General features: G+C 38.6%; 1 long non-coding RNA gene across 1 annotated transcript; it reads left to right on the top strand.

Annotated features, from left to right (window-relative positions):
- Positions 1–1,852: 1,852 nt before the first annotated feature.
- Positions 1,853–13,292, top strand: LOC136014432 (uncharacterized). The gene is made up of 3 exons (XR_010612698.1): positions 1,853–1,995; positions 10,113–10,240; positions 12,969–13,292. It is a non-coding gene; the product is annotated as an uncharacterized LOC136014432 (long non-coding RNA).
- The last annotated feature ends 5,432 nt before the right edge of the window (positions 13,293–18,724 follow it).

The following is an 18,724-nucleotide window of genomic DNA, read 5'->3' as shown; positions in this document are numbered from 1 at the left end:
TATCTATTTCCATTACAGTACTTCACTTTTTTTGAACATAAAATTGTAAGAAGTCTGAGGTCAGTCTAGAAAAAGGTTTAGTTGCCTAATCTGTGAGTGAGTTTGGATTAGAATTATTAGCTTCTCAATGGGTCTTCCCTCAAAGAGCTGATAAGCATTGCAACACCGCTATGGAAACTCTAATTATGGTATGGAGAAGCCGGGTGATCCCATGGGGAATGGTGTGCATTGCTATGCAACAAGTACAGCTGCACTACTTATGGAAAAGGTGTGCTTCTGTCAAGCTGGTAGACACCACATATGCACTTTGGAAGCCAGGAGGCATGAAAAAGAGAGCGCTGAAACAAAATGGATATGAGGGCTTTCAGCTAATGTAAGTCGGCACAGTGCCATGAAGCTATGCGGGTTTATTAAATGTAAGAGCTGCTGTGTATGTGTAAATTAGGACTGCCACCTGGCTGGTTTCCAGCTGTCTTGCCTGGTTTTATTCTGAACTTGCTGGCTGCTGTTGGAGCTACTGTACAGATCGGTCTGGACAGCCTCAGCAGACTTTTTTTGAATATGGCTGGCCTTTTCTGTGTTGAAGATGACTGTGTTTTACCTGTGTTTTAACAACAAAGTGCTACTGAAGCCACAGAGGAGATTATTCTGAGACTTTATGGTAGTGATCACCCTGACAAGAAAAAAGAGCCACTTAAAAGAAAATGTAGTAAAATCAGGTTAGCTTCATTCAGTTATGTTACATAGATGCATGTCAGTTATAAGTTACATAGATGCATGTGGATAATAAGTTATAATAGAAGCATATTTTGACACTTACTGCACTATAGACCAATGGAAGCTAGTATATAGAAGTTTCACTTTCTAATAATTTTATAGATGTGTCTCTTCATTATTTCTTTCTTGGCTTTTGTTTTCTGCCTGGCTCTAGAGATACACCAATTGATAAACTTTCTGTGCTTAATTCAGTTACTAATTACTATTTCTCTGTTTCCAGACCAGTCAACATCCTGTCTTTTCTGCTGGCCAGTACAAGCCAAATCAGGCAAGACTGAGAGAGCAAGTGCTGCACATTTTAGTTAATTTTGTGTCCAAAGTGTCTGAATAATTATTTTATGATCTCATTCAATTGCCATTTTTAAGACAGTGGTGACACTTCCAAAGTTCATGTGGTTGCCCAAATTTGTCCACACAATCCAAAGGCAGTGTTTATATTCTGAGCATGCATAGACGTGTATGGCTGTGCTACACTATATGAAGCCTAACTGAGGTGTACTTGGTCAATGGACATTCTTGTCTGGCTGATCTTGCATTTGTGAAGTTGTATCTGTCTTCTGGATTTGAAATAGGCTCAGCAACCTGTACCAGGATACAGAAGATTTGTATTCTCCTGTATAGATGAGAAAAAAGGGTGAGCATTAATTCCAAGTGAGCCATCAACCCTTTTTTTTCCCACATATAATAGTATCCGGATGTTCTACATCTGCTAGAAACAGCTCACTAGCACCTAATACTTACAATATGTGTATAAACAGAACAGGCTTGTTTACATGCCAAATGCTTACACTCACCCTGCTGTCCATGTTGGAAATAGAGTTGTGTGGCTGTGAGTGATTCCGGTCCTTTGCAGACATTTTTATTCTGCAAAATGTCTAATCAGATCATCATAGGTATTCCTAACGTGGGGAGGGGAAGTAGAGATGAGTAGCATGGGCATAATTAAAGGAAAATATGAGTCCTGTTTTCCAGATTGGATTAGGTCTTGTCCCTAACCACAATACAAGTGTTAAAAAAGCCTCCCAAAACAGAAAAGAAAAAAAAATGTTTTTTTTTCTTCTCTTAACATCAGGTAATCTGCTGTGATCAGATCTTCAACTCACCACAATATACTGTTCTCATTTCAATAATTTTGGAACAAGAAGCAGGGCAAATTTGATGAGACATCCACCCAGCTTTCAGGATCAAGATACTGTGTTTGAATAAGCTTTTAAATTAGTAAGTGCTTATTATCATATTATATCCTAATGATTCACACAACAAGTATAGCAATGTAAAGCTGAGGCACCTATACCTTGTAAAGATCTGTACATTCTTAACACAGTTTCCTAGCAATTCAGATAACATCAAATTTGTCACCTTTACAGTGTCTTGCTTTGATATCTCTGGCATTTTTGCGTGTGGGAAAAAGGTCTTAAAGATGCTAAAGTTTATGAAACAACTTTGCCTTCAGGGGCACCGACAGTTCACAATCTGGAATGTATCAGCACCCCCCAACAATTACAGTTTTAAAAATTTTGCAACATTAAGACAGTCTGAAAGCACAAATTCTCTTAAAAATATGTACTTACTGTTTATGCCTGTTGAAATTATCTGTAAAGATAATTTTAGCTAATGGATTTTAAATGTTCTATAACTTTTGAGGACTATGTCGAGTTTCGTTCTTCCATCACTGAAACTCATGCAATCTAGCTGACCTTTGTCAATTATAAACACTTAACTGCCAGCAGAGCCAGTTTTGCTGGCACCTCATATCAGATTCCTGAAAACATTTGCGGAACTATTGCAGATACCGGGAAGGTCACAACATTAGTATAGCTTGTAGATCAGTCTCCTTGCTTACTGTTCAGCAGCTATCTCCTTGTTTTTCTCTGTAGGAGAAATGTTTATTTGCAATTTTCTCACAGCTGCAAGAAGCTGAATGAGCTTGGGCATAGGAATAACACTCTGAACCCATGTATTAAGATATAACCCTGCTCCAGTTCCCAATTAGGACAGTGTCAAAAATTCTACTAAGCAAAATAAAGGCAAAAAAAAAAAGGAACCAGTGTTTTCTGCTTATGTGACACACTTAAACCACGACACTTAAGCATGAAAGAGCAGTCTTTGTCCCCATTAGATTGCACATGTTGCTATTCAGATACTCTGCATGCAATCTAATTGTGTAGTGACCATGTCTTAAGGCCCTTATTTAGATGTCTAATATTTACATTTGAAGGTCATTACCACTATAGAGAAGCTAGTCTTCTGCTTCAAAACATCTCTTAATGCGTTTTTTGACAGTGGATTTTTTCGAGATTGTTAATCTATAGAAAGTACAATGGAAGACTGCTAGGACTTTGGAAAATTAGCTAGTACAGGGAGAAGGCAGAAAACTTAGTGCAGTAGTTTTATTTTAGCAGAGCATTGGGCTATTTTCCAATGGGAGCAAGAGTTGCAAAACCAGGATGCTCTGAGTCACATCTAGCGGATCAGATCTCCTCGCTAGAATGCAAATGCAATGTACACTCAAACTGATGGGGGTCTAAGCACACTAAACTGATGTGATAAGGAAAATGAGGAGTTAAAGGGAAGTGTACTAATGCTAGGAACCCAGTTGAAAAGCCATAGGAATTGGAATTTCTAATGGTGAAGCACTCGGATATGACAAAAGTATTAATGATAAGGAAAATACAGAATTAATCAGTGTATGTATATTTTTCTGCATTTGGAAAGATATTCTATGAGTTTGTAGAATTTGGGAAAGATTAAGTCAAGTCCTTCATCCATCCACCTGGCAACTGAAAACAGAAAGGATGTGAAAAAAGTCTCCTATAGATAGTACTTTTAAATCTTTTTTTATACCAGTCCTTAAAGACTCCTCGTATACCTTGCCTGATGTTATTGACTGGTTACTTCGAGAAAAAAATTTGACAATTTCATGAAACTGCTGAAGTATTAGTACAGTACCACTGTTCATTAAAGGCAAATAGGGATACTGGAGTAACTACAAGCTGGGTAGTATGATATAAATCCTAGGAGGGAGTGGTCAAGAGGACTGACGTGGGATTCAGCTAAAAAGGAGTGACGGGTGAGGAACATAATTGATTTCTGAAAATTAGTTTTTCTCAAAGAAAGATGTGATACTTTGGCAAGATTATGGTTGATTGAGGAAACAGTTGTGTAGCTATATTTGGACTCCTGGAGGGTGAATGAATTCATATTGCCTGACACTATTATTTAAAATGCAACACAGTAAACTAATAATAAAGCATAATACCAGATTAAGAGATGGTTAACAGATCATAAAAGTAGCTGTCAGTAGAGTATCATCATGCAGGTATCTGTATTTCTGCAGTAGATATAATCTTTTTCAACATTTTCATCAATGTCTTGGAAGTTGGTAAAACCACTACTAATGAGATTTCTGTCAAGTGTAGTAAAGGGTGTTCTGCAAACTACTGATGTAAACTGCACAGTCAGAAAAAGTAACTGAAACTGCTTAGGAAGCTGGCCCCTGGCAAAATGTTTCTAATGCCAAGTACTTGGTTTGATGACCTCTGAAGATTTTCTCATTTTACTTCAGTTTCTCTGTTTCCTCTGCATCTCATCTTTAGGTGTGCTCATTGACACAGAGCGGTTCAGCTGCTAGATGTCTAACGAGTTCTCTGTGTTCACAAATACACCAGTCTATTCCAGACATGATTACTCGGCTACATCCCTACAAAAAATACCTAATGACTCTCTGCTTTTGAGGGCAACTGTCACAGCCTGGCCTCTTCCATAGTGTTACATTTTCTTTCCTTTCACTTCAGTATGGTCTCATCTAAATGGCCCTTTGGGAGTGGTCCCTGACCTTTGCTGATTCCTAGGCTTTTTCTGGAGTGGTGGCAAGGTCAAAATGATGGCAGGGACTGCTGAGTGGTTTGTCAGTGTAAGTGAATGAGTTCCAGGGATGGAACTTGTGCCTGGGTCTGCACTATATATTAGTGCAGATACAACCTTTCTCTGCAAATGAAAGTCCTGCCTTCTGTCTCTGACATCTTTTAGTGTATACTCATCTGACAAATCAAATTCAGCATGGATGAAGTGAAACATGTATTTCCCTGCCTGCAATCACTGCTTCTGACAAATATGTCCTCACAGCTACTGCTTTTCCTGATCTCTAACATTCTGTCATGTAGAATGATAATCTGAACATGTCCCTCAACCCCAGACTCTCCATCAAGCCTTGTGTCCTGCTTTGGCCTGTCAATAGCCCTACACAGTTTACACTCATAGTACAAAAATTAACGCAACAAAGAATTAATAATAAGGATAAACTTACCTGGGAGCAAGGAATGTGAAGTGCACCTTCTAAGTGAGGAGGGGATTTGGAGCACAGGGAGAGTCATATAATTGAAAGCATGGTATGGATTTAAAAACCATAACTAACATACAGTTAAACATGAACTTTTAGAAAGATATATGGATAGATAGCCAGGGAATACAGGGAGGGAATTGATTTTATCTTTGCAAGTGACCCTGATCATTAGATTTAACTACCCACCCATTTCTTTTCCCTTCAAGAAAAAAGTAATGTATGTATTTTGTTTTTATGTTCACATTTACACATTTGCAAAAAGATGGTGAACAATTGGAAGCAGTGTAGAAAAGAATTATAATAATATCCAAGGACTTATGAGAATACTATAAACTAAAAAAAAGTTCAGCAAAGCTGACTGGATAAAAATACATAAATACCTTTATGTTACCTAGTACTGAATGAAAAATGCACTTAGCCTTGACAACAGCTAAGAGGTGAATAGGAAGAACCTGTTCCAACCTGAAAAACTGTTAGAATGGAAAGGAATGTTAAGATTTTGCATCATTTGTATTTAACTGTTACTGCTTTTATACCCTAGAATATTTTTTCACTCAAAACACTTAATGTCACATAGGTTGCTTGGGTAGGCAACCAAAAAGCAATGGTACTTTTATACTGAAATAGTCATGCAAAATTAGAGCATAAATACAGAACAGCCTTTGTTTCTGAGTATTGATAATTTGTTGGAAGTAGTGCTTAAATAACTAATATAACTTTAATGTGGTACATTACCTCTACCTGCAGCTTATGTCTACTATTTGTTTATCCTCCAGGTGTCCAATAATGTGTGTAAAACACATGGAAACCATGTGCTATGTGGAAAAATTGCTGAAGATCTAGAATGTAAAGCCCCTAAGCCAGTTCCTTTGTGTTGTAACTCCATTTAATGAAACTTAGCTGAACAAAATTTCACCAGTGATTAATCTGGCTCAAGCTGTTAATTTGCTAAACAACACGGAGAAGAGAGAAAATAGCTCTTTTCCTGAAAGCATTTCTTGAAGCTATGTATTAAATATCAACGCATGCCATACAGAAAGCTGCCTCACTGATTCATTAAGACCTTATAGAACAGTGCCCTGTGAGCAGATACTACCTACAAAAATGAGTGATCTTTCGCTGTTTCATTTAGTTACTTCAGTATGAGATCATTTTGTTTGAGAGAGGCCCTGCATCATGATAATGAGTGCAATATTAACAACTACTGAATAATATTACATAGTCATCACGCCATCAAGTATCTATATTCCACAATAAATTTCACTGCAAGGCTGGGTTTTCCTCAAAAAAAAAAAAAGAAAAGTTCTGCCTAATTTTATTCATTGGTTCTGCTCTTTTTACCACCTTCACAGGTATTTGAGGGACAAATATCCCGTACTTCCTTACAGAGGATAGATGAAGGGCAGGCAGAGTCTTAACAGCCTTCCAGTAAAGTGCTTACAGATAAGGGGGATGAAGCTTGGCTTTCATTTGTTCTCCAGTAGGTGTATGTCATGCACATTCAGACTGGAAGAATGAAGGGAGATGTGAACTTGGATGCACTCTACCAAAGTCAATAAATTCTGTGGAGCCGATGTCTTACCCTTTTAAAAGTGTGGCTTTGTTGATTCGTAGAATGATGAGGATCTCTCCTTGCATATTGTCATTGGCATTGAGTAATCTTCAGCTCTGGAAGGACTGAATATTAGAAATCTAATTTGCAATCAGCACTGTAAAAAGCTCTGTCCTATTCACATTGTCTGACTGCATCAAGCACAAATGTATTTATTGAAAACCATTCCAGGGCATTGTAATTGTCCTTATTTAGTCAGTCTTAAAATGGGAGAAATATATAATTCATGGCAATCTTTTGGCTGACCAAGGTTCATGACAAATGCTTACAAATGGGGATTAAAACCTGAGCTGTCAGTGAGATAATTAGTTTATTCCAGTGCACTGAAAGGCTGTGGTTGTGATGATGATGGGTGCCATCTGATGAGTAAGGAGTCATATTACAACACAAGCACATGGTCCCTCTTCCCCTCTCCTCTCCTCCATAATAGTCCTTATTTAGCCAGCTATGATACTGCTTTTCAGAAGGAAAAAAAAGGAGTTGTTTTAACTCTGCTGTTTTCTGGATCTTTTAAAGTAGTGATTGACAGTCCCCATTTGGCTAGAGTAGCATCCAAGACCACAGATGTCAAAGAGAAATATTTGCAAATTCTGTCCTCTCTCTTAAAGCAATTATTTTTAGTTTCTGTGAAAAGGCTATACCCAGATATTCATAAACAGATTCCTAATGCAAAGGCTGACAGCAAATTGGCTGTATTACAAAACAAAATGTACCCTTTGTCAATAGGATCCATACTCCGGATTTTCTTTCTACCAGCACTGCTGGTCACAGCATAAGAAAATTTCAACTGGCTTGTTATTTTCCCATCATTTTTATATAGGTAGAATAGCTGTGGAAGGAAAGGAGGAGAAGAATATTAGGTAGCTCTTCTGCTTTAGCATAACACAGAATATAGGATAGTCTGCAGCTAGTCCAGAATGTAGTCAGACAGGCAGTAAGTAGACTGAAGCTATAGTCACACCAGATAACCTGTACCTAGGGACATTATTTAAGTCAAATAGCTCAGTCTTGCAAATTCATATCCTTCAGTCTCTGAGAATAAAATACTGGAGGTTATACATCTGATCACTAGCAAGCTTCTTACCATGTGTCTTATCCACAAATAGCAGGAGAATGAAGACAACTAGGAATTAAAAAAGGCAAAACAAAACTGTACAGTTCCATCAGAACAGCAACATTGCTTTATAGAATGTCAGCTGGCTTTGAATGTATCACATTATTATTTTTGTTCCTTATTATCTTTGATTAAGTTCCTAAATTTACCTTCCGTATTATTACAATGCTTTCAAAGTCTTTCGTAATCAAGCACAAAGAAGTATTACTGGGTTTCTTATGGTAGACCCTGAGGTACATAGCCCATTTTAAGGAGAATAAGAGTAGAAAAATAAACCAAGTATATGAAAAAATATTTTAATCTATTAAAAATGCTCATGAGGAAAAACAATCATAAGCAGTTAGCCTGCAGATAACAACTCCTAATCGAAAGACAAATAATAAAGCTGGATCATGAGAACTAAAGCACTGGTAGCTCTGTAGTTAAAGAGGAATTCTTCATGCTAAATGAAGTCAAAGCGAGCTTACTGTGACAGATAGACCTGCCTCTGCAAAGGACAAGGCTAGTGAAAACAGTTTTCCCCAGACGAAGATATTAACAAGCGGTATAAGAACTGAAATACATCCACTTCACAATAAATGCCAAACCATAGATCAAGAATCCAAGTTTGAATAATGATAGATATGGGATTTATTTGCATTACTCAAGTAAACATAATGTAATACTAAAGTGTCCAGTAGAAAGGCTGAGATGTTATTCATGGCATAAAACTTACCACTTTAAAAAAGGTAAAGTTGCAAAAGGATAGCATGCATTTTATTGCTTTTCTTGCTTGTACAAGATTCACTTAAAGGAAGAGTATTAAATGTTTCAAATTTGAAACTCATGTCATGCTTACGTTGTGTTCATGGGGCTCCTGCTGATGTCACTAGGACACTCAAAGACAAAGTATCTTCACGTCCTACGACTGTAGTGACATTTGGGAAGAAAGTGAGATTTGTACCACAGATAAGGGATCTGCATTGCAGCCAAGTGAAGGAAACTTTGTTCCTGGTCTTTAATAAACTTCCTGTCACATGTATCACTCCCAGTCTCAATAATTTCAATATTAGTTTACTTCCTTCTTTCATGATTAGTGAAGTGCCTGTAGCTGGATAACAGAGGTTAGTTATTTTCTAAATGTCAGTTTTAGCCGAGTGTAAATGACTGGGGAAGACAAGCAGTGCAATGCATGCATGTAATACTTTGATGTGTAGAGATTAAATATTTTACAAGATGAATCATTTCCTGATGCCTCAAATGAGTGGGGTTATTTTTCTTTTCTGTATTTTAAAGAAGTGGATGGTTGCATTGTTACATTAGTGATGATGAAAGAAAAGGTATTTCTTTTGTGAACTCAGAGTCACACCTTTCCAGAACTCTTTTCATTTAAGTAGTTAATGGCTGACCAGACGACCCTGTGTTTATGTGACATGATGTACTTTTGATATGGTAAGCATTTACAAGGAAACACACACTATTGGTTTGGGGAGATACAATCTATGCCCTTTTTCTGTAAGCAGGTTTCTTGAAGTGAACCCACCAAGAGATCTTCTTGCCAGCTTAATTTGTAGAAACTGGTATCAGCTTTTTCAGATCTTGTTTCAGTAAAAAAAAATGTTAGTGTAGTTACTGCCACCACATATTGCTTTTGGACACATACTAACATGACACTGTGTTGTGTGAGTAGCTCTCTAAAAGGGTCTGGCAGCACTTTTATTGTGACCCCATATGCCAATAGATGTGCTAAACTCTGTTTATGACATTATGAAAATGTGTGAGCTAGATGGGGTCACGCAGTGTCAGCATTAGTGCAAAAGTTTTCCACCAATACCAAAAAAGGGTATTGGTGGAATCAAACGTATATGATTTCTCCAGTAGAAGTCAATACCTTTTAAATTCAGAAGCTAAGTAGATTCAGGTAAAGCCTGAGTCTTTAGTTGCTGAGATTTAAGTCTGGAAATTCTACAGCTTAGCTAATTCTGTGACAGTGTATGTGGAGTTGTAAATAAAGACAACTCAGTTACAAACAGCTGTCAGACATGGCTTGCAGTCTCAAGAGTTAAGCAGAGATGGATGATTGACATGAACTGCATATTTTTAGTTAAGAAATGAAACATCCATATGATTACTATTTTTTTCTTTTTAATTGTAAAAGAGGTTGAAATAAAAACCAACCAGATTTAAAAATTATTTTTTCATTGCATTAATTAATGAATGACTTTTTAAATTGCTCATTCATCAGAAAATGGATCTGCTTCATTGACTTTTTCCCTTTTTCTCTTCAGATTTGTCTCCAGGGCAAACATCTCTTTAACTACACACCTGGCCTGGAAGAAACATCCTATTTCAAACTCTACTTATTAGAACAGTGGCTGCTATGACAATCCTATTGCAGAGCTGGAGGTGTGACAAAGTAAGTTGCAGTTCATAAAACAGCCAAAGCAACTTTGTCTTGGCTCTAAGGGGTACAGGGCATAGTTTGGGTGTACAAACTAGGAAAATCAGTCCAGTCTAAGTCTTTGTCTAGGACTAAAGGATTTTATTATCATGTACAGTAACCATGCTAGCAGTGTTACTTGGTGCTAGGTTGCATGTCTATACCTCTACCCTTGTGGAGAGCTGACGGGAAGAGGGATTACTGAAGCTGGCTTTGTAGGTGGGGAGAAAGTGTTGCACAGAAGTACATTGGTTTAGAAAGAGCACTTATTAGTGGCTTATACAGCCCTCTGTCACTGGCTTTCCTGTCTTCACTGGATCTTCTTCTGCTGGGCAGAAGAAAGAAATAAGTCTTTATACACTTATATAAGTCTAATCTAATGCTGGTAAAGACCAAAACTGTCTGTCCTCCGATTATCTTTACATTTATGCATGCGTACAGGATGAGGCAGATTCAATTTTTTACCTTCATGCCACACTTTCACCTTAGAGTATGCTTGAATATTTTATAAATAAGATAGACTTTGTTTATTCCAGTTCTTATAGTTGCCACAGGGTGAAGTGTGGCTCTTTTGTACCTGGGATGCAAAAGGGATGCGAGAGCATTAGCTATGCACCCCACATTTTGTATTACACTACTGAAGTGTCTCTAAAAAGCAGCAGGAGCTTTGTCACATCCCGTCTAGCTCACCCCACTCCTTTCATCCGGGTTGATGGGTCAGGCAGGTTGTAGCAATGGGAAGTTACTATCTACAAACATATTGTTTCATTAGTTTCTTACAGTAAAAACTTACCCTGAAACAGCACAAAGGACATAAAATGCAACAGAAAATCAGTTTGTGTTTGGTGGTGGGGGATTATGATGAGTGCTTCTTTTTAGACTGAGCCGTGCAAGCAAACTAAACCAACTACTGCTGGTGAAGAGGGAACTTTCTTTGTGGAATATGTATTATCTTATACTTTTTGTTTTTCAAGACTTAGGTTAATATTTGAAGACAATACAGCTTGCTCAAACTGATGTTGGTGATACCCTTTTATAATGTCAGGGAATGAATGTTCCTCATGGGCATGGGCACCACCACACTAATGAAGAGTTTGTGCCCATTGGCCTGGGCAGCAGGGGATCCACTCAATGGTCAGTAATGTAGTGGCTTCTCTTCAAATGAACCAGTTCCATATAGCAGATGCCTTTTGAGGTCTTTTGGTTGTCACCTCATGGCTCAGTGAGCTTAAACATCTCTCATAACTCCATTTCCCTGATCACTGCAAGCCTGTGTTCCTCATGGCAGAGAGAAGTCTTGAGGGACTATTTTAAGGGTCATAGAGGGAAGACTGAGGGGGAGAATATATATGCAATTTCCTAAAATTCAGTTCCATTCTTTCATACTCAGAGCTTAAATTCATGCAGCATTGTGGAGGAACATGTCTCTTAAAATGCAGTCCTTAGCAATCTCAGCTCTGTTTATTTTGTTTTTTAAAGAAAATGTCCAGCTTTAGGAAACAAGCCACAAACAGTACAGCTTAAGTATAGCAGTTAAATGGTGTAAATGTGAATCTAAGAGGTCCTGAAAGAGAAAAAAAAAAAAAAAAGAAAGAAAGAAAGAAAGAAAAGCAGGTCGAAACAACGCATTCCTCTTAACTGCAAACCTACCCTCACTTTCTAGTGTTAACGATTTTAAGTCAGTCTTGCATTTCAATTCTATAAAAAGGGCATAAGAAAGGTTACAAATCTGTGTCATCTACTGTGAATGAATTCTCTTTTTGAAGCTCTACAGCCTACGGTATTTAAATGATGCCATCACTGAATATTTTTCCCCAGTCAAAAACTAAGCCTAATGAACCAAGAAGAGCACAGGCACATGTTTAGTCCCTACAAAAGAATATTTATGCTCCAAGAGACCTATGGAGCTCAGAAAACTATGCAATCACCACATAAAGGTCTGCAGAGCTGGCTCAAAGCAACAGTTTGTACTGGCAATACACATACTAAGAACCACTTTGAAAGCAGCTCTTGTAAAACAACTACCACTGTTATACACTGTTTTTCTTCCTATTCATATCCATTACACTCTGAACCTTGAATTACTGAGCAAGAAGCAACTTTGCAATAGATATTTGAGCTAGAAAGCAATTTCTAAGAGATTTTATTTTTATTTTAATAATACTATATATAAAGGAACAGATTCTTCTTTCAGTTATACCATCATAAACTCTTCACAGATCTAACATGGCTTACCATGGTTTTGCCTACATGAAGACATAGTTTGGCAGGCTATTTACCAAACATCAAGAGGGTACCAGTCATCAGGGGCAGACATAGAGTAGAGCAAAAGTCATTTTGTAGCTCTGTTTAGTACCACCTGAATACCAAGAAATGTCCAGAATGGTTTGAATGCTGGATGCAGTCTCTCATAGGCTTGTTGCTATCATCCTGAGAGGGCCTGCAAAGTGTCTTGATATTTCCAGGATGTGGAAAAGTTGTCTTTCCTGAGGGAGGAGGTAATGGCTTTCTTTCTCCTAACAGCGCCATGTATACTTTCTATCAGATGGTCCCTAACACTCAGAGGTTGCACTTGGCTACGTAAAGAAGTGTTCCCTCTTTATGTCACCTTGCACTGGACATGGCATCCAAATCAGTTGTCTTATGGGAAGCAAACAGTTGATTTATAACAGGAGAAGATAATGACTCTTTCTTTTTCTTACAGAATCTGAAGACCAAAGAGGTTCCAACATTTTACATGAGATTTTCTCAATCTGAAGGTTTTGACAGGGTGCCAGTTCTACTTGTTTTGGGACTTTTTTATCCACAAGATCTATTCTTCTTGCTGTGAAACAAGTCAAAAGCAAAGAATAATAGAAGATTTTAATCTGAAAAAGAAATGAGCACAAGTTAAACAAATGAGTATTTTTCTTTTGATTACCTCTGTGAATTTGCTGCTTCATTAGACGTGGGGTGAACAAAGGGAAACCTAATTAAAGGTTGTTACCTGTCCACATCACTGATGCCTAAAATCCGTATCTCTATTCCATGTTAGACAATGCACAACGAAGAACTGATGGCTAGTTTTGTTTCAAGGTCCAAGATATTGTATGCCAGTTCATATCATGATCTGATAATTATACGTCAGCAGTAAGATACCTTGTTCTCATTTTAGTTATCTCACAGGACTGAAATCAGAACCCCGTCTTGAAATGAATGAAAGTTTCCTGTCAACAAAAGCAGGAGCAGATCTCTGAAGGAGAATTTTCCTAATACATAACACAATGTATTGGTTGAAAATTAGATTAGTCACCCAGGCTTGGGATCAAAATGCCTGATTGGTAGATCCCAGCTGAGGAGACAGACCTGATATAACTGAAAAATGCTTCCTTTGCTGTGCACAGGACAAAGAATCCTCTTGGGGACATATTTCTTCTGCTAGTCTGCCGCTATTAGAAAAGACCTTTCATAGGACTATGGTACCATAGCGCACTGAATTAACTTCCCAGCTCCAAGCCAAGCTATGAAAGTTTCAACTCTGACTACAGCCCATATTCATGATTATACACACACACATTTATATATACATACATATAGATAGATTTTCAAATATAGTGTATACATGAATGTATATATGTACAGCTAGGCATTACTTGCGTTTCAGTTTCCAATCTTTGTCACATGCAGAGAAGCTGTGATCTTGAATATGTTTTAACTTATATGTTCCAATCTTTGCCAGGCTTGAGTGAGAAAAAATTCTTCAGTCTTTAATGTCTGGAGTATTTTCAGTGGTCCACCTCTCTTGCAAGAATTGGTGTCCCACTCCAACAGGGTTGTCAAAGGAAAGACAGATGAAAGCCGCTTGTTCTTAAGTAGGTTTGCAGGAGGCAGAAAACAGTCAGTAGCTGTTCCTTGCAGGTCTGTCAAGGAGACTGCTGTTAACCTGCTACCTAGTTACTGGAACAGTGTCCTGCTATATATATGTGTATCATATATATATTAAAAGTTCTTTGTTTTCTGGATCCTTTGTCACTATTAAACAGAGCTGTACTTTTGTTTTCCTGGGGATGTCCTATATAGTTTTATTTCAGCTCAGCACAAAACAGGCAGAGTTTGCTGGTGAATCTAGTCAGCAGAGCTGTAAATATGTTTGCATAGTCATTTGAACTTGAGAAAAGTAAGAGCAAAGAGTGGACATAAGTCAGAGCTGGTACTTTTGCTCAGTTACCCAAAGCTGCCAGCATCCCAGAAGCAGCTTTGTGCAGCAGGAATTACAGTGTTAGCTACTGCAAAATCATTGGTTCTGTCCTACTTGATGGTGAACTTATTAGACACACTTGAGCATAGCAAATCCAAGAAGTCAGAAGCATCCCACATGCACAGAGCTCAAATCAGGTACAGTACTGTACTTGTATGCAGTGGCTTTTTGTCCAGGATTTCCAGCAGATGAACATCTGAAGAGCTGTAGCTATAAATTACTGCTTGACATAGGATCTTCTGCCATTAATGATAGTTGTCTGGTGTGACGATGTTCCATTGAAGAACAGTTAAAGGAATTGTATAGCTGCCTATGATACAGTTAAAGCTATTGCAGATATGTCAACATTTTATACTGTTAACAGCATTAATTAATTGTGTCTTCCAAGTGGAATAACAAAAGACGCATCTCTGCTTTTGCAACTTAGAAGCATTTAAGCACCAGGCCACAACAATGTTTATTAGCTTGGGCTAAACATTACATAATATGGTCAGATAGTTTCTTCTCAGTCTGGGAATGGACAAAGGCAGCCTTATATTTGCTGTAAATGTGGTATAGGCTTACACAGTTTCTCTCAAAATAGCTTCAGATATGGTCTGCTCTAGATGCAAAGGTTTTGTGAGTAGGATGCAAATAAACCTCAAACTGATCAGTCTTAATCCAATATCAGAGTGGATTTTTTGGTCTGTTTATGCCTCTTAAGAAGAGGTTTAGGTTAAACTGAAAAGCTGCGCTTAGAGCAAAGCTGTTTACATTTGGGATTATACCAGCATAGCTTCACCTAGACAGCTATATCAGCATGGTGGGTAAAATGTAGACAAAGTCTGCAGATGTACTGTGATAAAAATGTAATAAGCTATAGGATGGAGAGGAGGAAGGACGAGAATAACAACAATAATTTGTTGTTTGTATTTCACAAGCTTTGAAAAACGCCTTTTTTCTCTTTCCTGTTTCTGTGTGAAAGACTCAAACAGACAATAGGGTAAAATAATTCTGCCAGGGTTTAGGAAACTATGCTGCTGACTATATAGAAAATGCTGCCAAATTCAGGAAATAAGCAGGCTGAAATAAACAGAAAAACAACATTTTCTTTTCCCAAATTTCTTTTAGAGTAGATCTTCTCTTGTAACAGTCATATGCCAAGATAGTTCGCACTGAAATATTTCTGGTACATCCAGGTTGCTTCAATGAAAATACGTGATGCACAGCCTTTTACCTTTGTGGCACACTTCCCTGAAAAGCATTTGCCCCTCCATACACCCGCAAAATCAAGCATGCTGCATGTTGTTACACATGTTATCTTAGCCTGGACAAGAGCGTAGGATTTATGAGTGTCTGGATAGGGGCTTGCAAGTTTGAGACAATGTTTTTACATTTCAGCAAAGATGGTGCTAGCTGGCTGGCTCTTAGGATTTCCCCTGCCAAGTGATCCATGGAGCAGCGTTGGCACCAGCTGCACAGGAGGCTGAGAATACCTGGACTCTCAAAGGGAGGTCAAGTACCTCATTGACAGTGTGAAGCCGGCATGAAAGAGAGAGTGGGAATGCAAAAAGAAAAAGCAGTTGCTTTCAGAGAAAAACTGGGGGAGAAGAGGTTCAGCACAGCGTGTCCCAACACCTTCACACCCGTGGGCTGGCCCTGTGAAAATCGAAACAACTCAGTACTGCTAGGACTGAAAATCCTCATGTTTCACTTCAGTCTTTCAGTACAATTAATATGTCTGGAAGCATAATGTTATTGTTTATTGTCTATGTTGTCCTGTCTACTGCTGAAATGAATTGCTTCCTAAATTTATTCAAATATATTCAAACCAGCTATAATGGAGGGACATGGCTTATAGACTCCTATAACAATGATTTCCCACCGGTGACATTCATCGCAATAACAGAGAGTCAGTGCTTCACAGCTGAGCCCATTTTCACATTGTCCTGAGTGGAGCTTGCTCATGCGTGGAGTCCTGCTGGAAGGAACAAGACTAAACACTTTCTGGCTGCTGTGCAAAATAAAGGCTGTAAGTGTCAAACTCCTAGGATGTGATCGGCTGAGGTGCTGAATTATTTTGACTCCCATTGAACTCAGTGGAACATTCAGCATCTTTCTGGATCTGTCTCCTGTTAATGGGAGCATCTCTTCTTGTCCATGGTGATCTCTGCTCCTCCCCTCCATGGACAGGCAGCACAGCCTCCATCTGCTGAACTATGGGTGAGAAGGCTTACAATGGCTCAAGGTGTAGCTTGGGTTTTCACAGGCTAGATCAAGAATTCTAATGTTTGAAAAATTATGTTTGAAAAATATCACATAAACACCATTTTTATTGTGAGTTCTGCTTCTGGCATTGAGTCTGATGGATATTCTGAAGTAGAATAAGCAGCATTCAGCCTGTCCCTACCATCTGCCCAACTCCTGTTTTTTTCCTTATTCAGTATCATTAGAAAATATCAACAGAAAGTGTTTTTTTCTTTACCAAGAAAGATCATGTGCTGTTTCATACTTACACTCATGAGTCCTTTGTATTCTGGGAGAGTACAGCTGCAGCATAATGAATGGTAACCATTTGAACTCTGAGATAAAGTGCTCCAAAACTTGATAAGGGCTCTTGAACTATGTTCATGCTACACACAGGACTAATCAAGCAATTGGATAAATCTCATTTTCTGCCCAATTACAAAATAAGACCAACACAGGGGATGTATTCAAGATATAAAACAGTGATTTGGGAGCAGATGGAAATCTGACCAAGTATTGGGTTAGGGACTTTATTTTTTTTTCTCCCTGAGTGTTTTGTATGATCATACAAAATCCGTCTGAGGAAGGATCGAAGTTAAGCCATGACTGCTTCATTAGCTAGACAAAATGGAGAGAAAAGACACAGGTTATTATTTACTTTTAGCTATTTGTAGTAGCACCTTGAGGAACAACTGACCGTGGAGATGCTATTGCACTGTTCACTGAACAAATACATAAACAGACCCCCTGCTGTAAACAACTGATGCTTGAAAGAATGTATCACAGAAAGTATGAAAGTATATAAACATACATTTTTAACGTAGAATGCTGAAGCACAGTCAAGATTCAAACCCATTGCTTCTCACTTTTTTAGATAGGGTTATCTTTAATTGCTATGGAGATACAAATGTACAGCTTTTAGCTTTTTAAAGCAGAATAAGGGGGAAATACCTCTAGCCTTGCTAGCATTGCCTTCCCTGTTCTGTTTCAATTATTCACTTCTTTTCTGAAACTCTTTCTCACTAGGTTTGTTTGAAATGCATGCTACATGACTGAAATTTTTTACACCTCAAAATTTGGTATCATGTCTTTTTATGACCATGGGAAATGTCTGTAAATTCTCCCTAGAGTAATTCTATGTATCAAAAATGTCTACTTTTTCTGGAAGGAATCACCCTCTGGAGGAGACTGTCATGGTCGAATTTGAGATCCCCAGGACAGTGAGAAGAGCGTGTAGCAAGCTCACTGCCCTGGACTTCTAAAGAGCAGACCTTGGCCTCTTCAGGATCCTGCTTAGTAAGGTTCCATGGGATATAGCTCTGGAGGGCAGGGGGGCCCAAGACTGTTGGTTGATATTCAAGGATCACCTGCTACAAGCTCAGGAGTGCTGCATCCCAACTAGAAGGAAGTGCAGCAGGAGGGCCAGGAGACCTCCTTGGATGGATAAGGAGCTGCTGAGGAAAACTCAAAGGAAAAAAGAGGCTTATAAAAAATGGAAGCAAGGACAGGCGGCCTGGGTAGAGTACAGGGATGTTGTCTGGGAAGGTAGGGACCAGGTTAGGAAGGCTAAGGCCCAGTTAGAATTAAACCTAGCCAGGGATGTTAAGGATAACAGGAGGGGATTCTACATGTACGTAGCAAACAAAAAACAGACTAGGGGCAACATAGGCCCCCTAAGGAAGCTTTTGGGAGATCTGGCTACACAGGGTTTGGAGAAGGCTGAGGTTCTGAATGACTTCTTTGCCTTGGTCTTCACTGGCAAAGGCTCTGACTGCACCACCCAGTTCTTAGAAGGCAGACGCAGGGACTGTGAGAATGAAGACCTTGGGCCCACTGTAGGAGAGGATCTGGTTCGAGACCATCTTAAAAATCTGAACGCGCACAAGTCCGTGGGACCTGATGGAATCCATCCGCGGGTCCTGAAGGAGCTGGCAAATGAAGTTGCTAAGCCACTGGCCATCATATTTGAAAAATCATGGCAGTCAGGTGAAGTTCCC

Source organism: Lathamus discolor, chromosome 5, assembly GCF_037157495.1.
Source record: "Lathamus discolor isolate bLatDis1 chromosome 5, bLatDis1.hap1, whole genome shotgun sequence".
In the NCBI taxonomy this organism is placed as follows: domain Eukaryota; kingdom Metazoa; phylum Chordata; class Aves; order Psittaciformes; family Psittacidae; genus Lathamus; species Lathamus discolor.
Note: the sequence above shows the minus strand (reverse complement) of the source record. Positions and strands in the feature narration are given on the sequence as shown.